Genomic DNA, 8,473 nt, shown 5'->3' with positions numbered 1-8,473 from the left:
ATGCATATATGACATACTGTTCCCAATTTTAGAGGTTTTCTAAAACAATTATAAATATAATGTATTTGTTACCAAATAATATATATACAGCAACTATATATGAATCAACTTACATATTAAGAAGATAAATCTCCATTATCTTCAATTTGCTCCTAAACATACATTATTTGAGCCTGTCTAAAGATCTGTATATTGTTCATCGTTTCATTCCAATTTCGTACGACTTCTGAAATAAATATGAACATGGCATACGTGTTTGCTGTTTATATATATTTGTATAGCTATTATATTTGTAGTGACTTACATATTCAAACAATCATTCTCGATCTGCTTCTCAACCGACTAATTTAAGAGATTTAAGAAGTGAGGTTATGTCGAACACATGGATATGTTAATGTCTTAATTTAGTAAAATAATTATTTTAACCTTGCTAAACGATCCTTATTATTGTCCTCAGATTTTGTAAGATATGCTATTTGGTTACCTCCTTTGTCATCTAAAGAAATCGACATAAAATAACGTTTCTTCATGCCAGGATATAATGCACTAAATGGAATTCAAAATCGTGAAGTAATTACATATCTATATAAATAATATATGATATACTTACGGTGTCATTTTTCTACACTTTTCTACAATTATCATAAACAAGTTGCTTAACTAAACGAATGTAATTATTATACTAAAGAAAATATAACTTGATGCATGATAAATTCGTGACATTTTGCGCCATTTTGTACACGCGGTTAGGTTAGCTTTCGTCAAAGAAACAGTCGGTTCCACCAGTGGCCACGGCGCGCTGATGTAAAGCTTTCTTTGTATGGTCACACACACCAGCACACAACGCAGCGCACGACGCGTTTGCTTCACGCCGTGTGACGTCATTGATTATGCTTTGCATGTGTGCTAACACACACCAGCGCACGACATGTATCTCACATGAAATTCAACGATGTCATTACCCCCGACAGCGCGTGTTTATGTCTCGTGAGACAACTCAATGCGAGCTTTGCGTGTATTGTAACACACACAAGCGCACGCAAGTTTAAAATCCTCTTGTGGCGTAGATTCGATAACCGCATTATAATAACGATGTCGATATTATAGAAGATCACATCGCGTGTTTACTGGGTTATACATAGACTATGAATGTTTTTAATAAAGAAAACATATTTAAGTTATATTTATCTCACTAAGCCTCCGCTACGTGTTTCCATCCCGAATTTGAAATGGTAAATTATGATATTAATTTAACAATGGGCTTTGCATTTTTGATAAATATATAAAAATTACAATCGACATTTGAAGATCCTGGATTACAAAAATTTTAAATTAGCGTCGACTTCTTCATTCGTTTCATCTTAATCATGTTATGTTACCCTTTCACTTTTATGACTCTGCGTAATGTTATTGTTTAAGAATGGACAGGTATATCATATAAGGCTTATTATGTTTAAAATTCCTGGCTGTTTCGCATATTTATTGATTCTTATTTCACATACATGTCACAGTTAATATACATGTCACAAATTTAAAGTGAAGCTTACTCGTAAACAATCTTATGAAATATAAAAATGAATTATTGCATTAGCGACGCTCTGATTCCAGCAATGCTACGTGATTTATGGAAGTTTGGACGAAAATTATAGGAATGGACTCACAGGAATCGAAATTTCGCAATGTATAAAATCGATTTGAATAAATAAATCTTAAAATTGATCAAAGATATACTTAAAATTGAAAATTTCATGGTTTTGCAAGATAAATACAAATATTTTACTGACTACAAAGACTCACCAGTACCACCATTCTGCCTGTTCAGTTTGAGAATAATTTGCTGGCACTTCAATATTAATTTCACAAATATAATTTTAACGATTCACTAATTTAAGATTTATTATATAAATTAACAATTTACTAAAATTTAATAAATAAACAATACTATTCAGGAATGTTGAAAATATCACAACTACTAGGTAGCCTTCTTTACAAACACTTGCTAAAATAACGAAGCAATTACATATCATTTTAAAAGGCAATTTGTGGTTGAATAAAAAATGTAGATTTAAATAGATAAAAATGCAATATAAAAATACTTCTGAGTTGCCAGATTTTTATAAAAAAAAACTCCTTTAAGAATTTTTATTTTTAACAAGACTACACGTGTCGCACTGTGAGCCCGCATCGAAAAAACTTCAAATTTTCAATAAATAAATCTTATTTGTAGATAATTTTCATGAAAAATGGGTATTATTAATTATTTATATTCGATCCACATCGTTATTCAAACAATTTAATCCGGTAAAAGAACAATATTCGGAATTTTTTAAGACGGCGCAGTAGAAATCGCGGCAAAAGTCCGCGCACATGTAACAATATATTAACATAAAAGCAAAAAAAAAAAATATTGCCAATTTTGAAACGCCATCAAAAGATTTTGAAAAAAAAGTTTTAATAATAAGTACCAAATTCATAAGAATAATTTATTAAATACTGTATAATAAAAAACCATTTATTATTTATGAAAAGCATGTAACAATGTGGTTAAGCAAAACATAGAAATTTTGAAAGACATCACTTAGACTTTTAAACTTATTTATAAATTAATATGATAAATAACTATGCATATGTGATTCAATGTCTGTGCACGAAGGAATTGATTTTGGTATGAGTGAGTATGTTTTTATTCTCCATCACTATCTGCTCCACCGGCTCTTGGTTTTGGTCCGCCTGCCCGCTTGGCCATAATTATATGATCTACTCGTAGAATAGTGCATGTTGCGCTAACCGCATGTTTCATTCCCCAATGCTTGCTAAATATAAATCTAATATACCACTTTCTGCGGCATCACAGGTTTTCGGGCCATCTGTGCTCTCTATGTCAAAGCCGTGGTTTTTCTTGTTAGCCTAAAAAATAAATATGATTCCTCATAATATATAAAAGCCAGAAATATATTAATAACTTAATATATACACTACTTACAGTATGAGCTTCATAAAGCTTCAAAAGTACATCATTAGCATTAACACCAGAATTATCGGCCAAAGCCTTGGGAATGCCTCTAATGCTTGGGCAAACTTTCTGACTGCATACTGTTCTAAACCTGGTAGCGTATCTGCATACTCAGACAGTTGTTTAGCCAGTTCTACTTCGACTGCTCCAGCACCAGGAACAAACCTACCATCCCTTGTAATACCCTGTATAAAATAAATTCATAGAAAGATGTCAAGTATAAAAAATAGGTTGCAGTTAACATTAATCTTTGGAGAAGCCATCTGACCCTTACTACCTTGAAAGTATTAACTCCATCATCAATGGCCCTTTCAATGTCATCCATAAAATTGTCAGTGGGGCCACGTACAACAATAGTTGAAATTCTGCTTTCTTGCCCTAATAATTTGAATACTACTACAAGTGTATCACCAATTTCCTCTGTTGAACAGATATCACAATAGCCGAGCTCTTCAGGGGTAGGAGGAAGCATTCTGGCAAAACAGTAGCATTTACTGTTTTTGCCAAACGCCTCAGATCAAATTTGGAGTTCAATCTAACAGCCATCATGCCTGAAATAAAAAATTAATAAAATCTTTATAATTAAAGTAATTTTTTGGCTGTTATTATATTTTACCATATTTGTTAAGGAAATGTAAGGCCATATCGCCAAATTTGGCTCCAGCAACAATTATTTTAGCACCAGTATCAGCAATGGCTTTAATTTGATTCTCCAACATGGTTTCTTCTCCTTTACTGAAATCCCTCAATTCTGCAGCTGTTTTGATTAAAACTGTTCCTTTGGTTTCAGTTTGTATAATATCAATTGGACAAGAATATATAACTACTTTAGCTTTCTCTGCCTTTGTTATGGTTCCCTCAACTAAACGTTTGAAAACCATTCCTTGAACTACTTGTGAGCTTGCTAAACCAGATCCAAGAATCTAGAAGTAAAATTGTATATGTGAATACATATATAATATAAATTAGATAAGTTAGAATCAACTTATCTAATTACTTACTTTGCAGACACGAATATTATCTACATTGAAAGTAGTTTTTTCTGGCAAGACTGAAACACAAGCCTTGGAAATTAGATCACTAAGTAAATCTTCTTGACCAAACTGTTTAGACATTACTGAAGTCCTAATTCCATTTTTAATAGATGCAAGATCTCTATAATCCTGGAATATATTTATCATTAATATCAAATAAATTCATATTACAATAATAAATTTAAGTACCTTGACTTCGTAGCAAGCCAGAGATGGCAATAACTCAATACATTTTTCGAGAGCCTTCTCATAGCCTTCTGCAACTTCTGAAGCAGTAATACCTAAACGAATTAAGTCTTCTGATGCATCTAATAAAGCTCCAGCGAGGATGATGACAAAATTAGTAGCATCACCAACTTCAGCTTCCTATATACAGATATATGTATGAATATTAAGGAATCTGTGTCAATTACATATTTAGTATAAATGGTGATTATATTTACCTGCATCTTGCTAGCCATAACAATTAATTTGGCAGCAGGGTGTTCGATATCAAGTTCTCTAATTATAGTTGCTGCATCACTTGTGACAAATTGTTCTCAATATGATTGATAACCATTTTATTCATTCCATTTGGGCCATAAGCAGATCTGACAGTTTCAGCAAACTCTTTGCAAGCTCGTATGTTGCGGACGACTGCCTCTTCCATCCCAGTGTACATCTGAAATAATAAATAGATAGTTTTGAAACTTTAACATCCCATTGTAAACTTCCTTGGAATTAAAGGGATCTTACATCATATTTAGCAATTCTTTAAGAAACGGTTGTGAAAATGCAATTCGACAATAAAACTCCATTATGAAGAAACTATTTTGTAATTTGTACTTGAATATAATTAAACTTTTGAATTTATACTTTAAATAATATGAATTGAATTAAAGCTCACAAATATATTTATTTGAACAACCTAAAAATGAAGAAGGCGGAAGATGATTTAAATTAAATCACACAAAGTAGTGAATAAAAACTTCTAGAATTAATAAGATATTGAAATTTGATATATTTTCCTTTATCCTAAACATTTCATGCAACAAAATAGGGATTCTCTCTGAAATAATATGAAATAAACAAATTTTTAGTATCATGTGTTCTAGAACATCCTATTTATTAGTGTTAACCTGAAAATATAAATTTTAAGACCCACCCTTGCACCATCTTTAAGCATTTGCTGGATACCAGGTGCTCTGGGAACGTGTAGAGCCATGGCTAACTGATTTAAAACTTATGTTATTATAACAAGAAATTGCACAATTAATTTAATACACTTTATAGAGCCGCTAAGAAACTTTTGAAGTCACATGTACAATCCAAAGCGATCTACAAAAGATGGTATGTGTCATGAACAGCGTTGTCATACCGGAAAAATGACATCCGTTACGATTAACGGAAAACCGTTCGTTAAATTCAAAAAATATATATTTATAAAGAGAAAATTAATTATTTGCTTATAATTAGCAAATTAAAACAAAGTTTTCAAAAATTAAATATTTTTAATAACTATTATGAAAGAAATACAAATTAAACTTATTGTTCTGGTGGGCCTCTTTTGGTTCGAATCATCACTAATTCCTAACCTGAAATTTCCATATTTTTCGAATAACTATTAAAATAAAATAGATCATACAAAAACTCTATAAAGGAATAATTATAATAATTATAATATGTAATAATATTATTAATTACTAATTCTTCCACGAAAATCGTCTCCTTGTTACATAAAAGATTACGTAGTTACTTTCATTATTTAGATTATAAAAATATATTAGAAAATAAGATTGATATGATTATTTGTTAGCTTATCATAAAATATTATATGCAATAAAACTAATTAAGTACCCAATAATTAAATTTATTGATATAAAAATTACAATCAAAAAAATAAGATGAGGAGCAGGAGTAATTCCGGGGTCAGACTTGACTATTATCAAAGAGTTGTTCATAGGTATACCTACAGACAAAGATTCTTTCTATTAAAGCTACAAATTTATATATTTTTATTTCCTAGATTGATAATGCTACACCAAGACCCCGTAACGGTCTTTTTCCTGCTAGTACAACAAACCATCATGCGTGGATAAGAGATAATGTATATTGCATATTAGCTGTATGGGGTCTTTCAATGTCTTATAAAAAAATAGCAGATCAAGATGAAGAAACGTGCTAAAACTTATGAATTAGAACAAAGTTGTGTGAAACTAATGCGAGGTAAAATGTTCACACCAACTGATACTAAATTATTTTATTACAATTATGTTAATTATTATTAACCAGGGTTGCTGATGGCAATGTTGCAGCAGCGACAGAAAGTAGAAAAATTTAAAACACACAGAATCCTTTAGATTCTTTACATGCGAAAATAATTCAAAAATGGCCAAACTGTTGTTAGTGATGATGAATGGGGTCATCTTCAAGTAAATTATTCATCTGATATGCCTAATATCTTTAAATTAAATTTAATTCAATAATTTTTATTAGGTAGATGCTATATCATTGTACCTACTGATACTAGCTCAAATGACTGCATCGGGTTTACAAATTATTTTTTCTCTAGATGAAGTAGCATTTATTCAAAACCTTGTATTTTATATGAGTCTGCCTATTGTACACCCGTGAGAAAAATATCAAAAATGAATATCAATTATATATTATTGATATATATATATATATCATTATCATTATAAAAATTATAACCGGGATAAATAAATATAATATATCATATAATAGGATTTTGGAATTTGGGGAACGTGGGAAAAACAATCATGGTCTTCCAGAACTCAATGCTAGTTCTATAGGAATGGCTAAGGCAGCATTGGATGCTATGAATGAATTAGATTTATTCGGGGCTAGAGGTGGCCCGTTTAGTGTTATTCATGTCTTAGCTGATGAAGCGCATAAATGCCAGGCTGTGTTACAAGTAGCTTATCTAAATATCATATTTGATTTAATGTCAGTTCTATTTAATAACATGTTTTTTAGTCAATGCTTCCAAGAGAATCAAACTCTAAAGAACTTGATTCTGGCCTGCTTTCAGTTATTAGTTTTCCAGCTTTTGCACTGGACGATCCTGAATTGATTGAAATTACTAGACAAGCTATAGTATCAAAACTTCAGGGAAAATATGGATGTAAAAGATTTCTTCGTGATGGACATAAATGATATGATATCAAATTGAAAACTCATATGTTATAATTTTGTTGTTTAATTTTAGTTTTTTTTTGCTTATAAAGAACTCCAAAAGAAGACCCAAATAGACTCTATTATGAACCTTGGGAATTACGCATGTTTGAAAACATTGAATGTGAATGGCCTTTGTTTTTTTGTTATTGATATTACACTATGCTTTTAAGGAAATAAGCAATTAGTTTCTACATACACTTCCTATTTAGAGGTTGTTTAAAGCATGTTAATAATATATTGCATTATTTAATTAATAAGCTAATTTTATTAACTGGCTGCGCATTGTATGTAATAATAAATACATTATTTGCTCTTATGGATATACAGGATGTAATGATTCATACCGATGATGGTATGCACTTGGTCCCAGAACTCTATACTGTACCACCGGATAACGTTTTAGCAGAATATCAGCAACCAGGATCTCAAAAAGAGTTCCTGTTGGAAGATGTCCATTTTTATGGGCCCAATTTTATACATACTAGGAAAGCTTTTACAAGAAGTATATAAAAACATGGAATACTTAGTTGATTGTAAATTTTATCACCAAATGTTTTAGGGTTTTTAGCTTGGTGAATTAGATCCACTGAACAGGCGGTTAGGATCACAAAAAAGCCTGATGTGGTTGTTCAAGTAGTAATATTAGCTGAAGATGTTACTATCAGAGATAAGCTTATACAATATGACTTGCTTGTACAGACAATCCAAGAAGTAAATCCAATAGAAGTTCAACCGGCTAGGGTTTTGAGTCATTTATACTTATCTTGGTAATTATAATTGATAAAATAACATCCAAAATATAAAATAAATATTCAAATTGACCTATCAAATAAACTGGGTTTTTAAGGACGTAATGAAAAATGGGGATTATCTGGAAGAAAATCACGGGATGTAGGAATTCTAAGCACTAGTAAACTTTATTCATTAAACGGGCGAATTTTTGCCTTTACACCTCAGGTATAAATATATATATATATATATATATATATATATATATATATAAATAAAAAAAATGTAAAATAATTACAAATATAATTCATTATTAGTATACGGACTTGACGCGATTTTACGTAGCGTCGGACTACGAATTGATGATAGATCTTCTTAAAGCTGAAATATTCTTCTTGAAGAGTGCCTGGGGTCATCTTTTGGGTAGACCTCTTGTTGTACTTCTCTGCGTAATGTACATTTAGGTACAATATATATTTGATTTTATAGATTTGCACCATGCATGGTAGAATTCTATGAG

General features: G+C 30.8%; 2 pseudogenes; one reads left to right on the top strand and one right to left on the bottom strand.

Moving 5' to 3' along the window:
- Positions 1 to 2,534: 2,534 nt before the first annotated feature.
- On the bottom strand, positions 2,535 to 5,358 carry LOC113365413 (annotated as a pseudogene).
- A 572-nt stretch (positions 5,359 to 5,930) lies between these two features.
- On the top strand, positions 5,931 to 8,402 carry LOC113365414 (annotated as a pseudogene).
- The last annotated feature ends 71 nt before the right edge of the window (positions 8,403 to 8,473 follow it).

This window comes from Ctenocephalides felis, unplaced genomic scaffold, assembly GCF_003426905.1.
Source record: "Ctenocephalides felis isolate EL2017-DRISC unplaced genomic scaffold, ASM342690v1 CF-g0.4_SCAFFOLD_00991, whole genome shotgun sequence".
Classification (NCBI taxonomy): Eukaryota; Metazoa; Arthropoda; class Insecta; order Siphonaptera; family Pulicidae; genus Ctenocephalides; species Ctenocephalides felis.
Note: the sequence above shows the minus strand (reverse complement) of the source record. Positions and strands in the feature narration are given on the sequence as shown.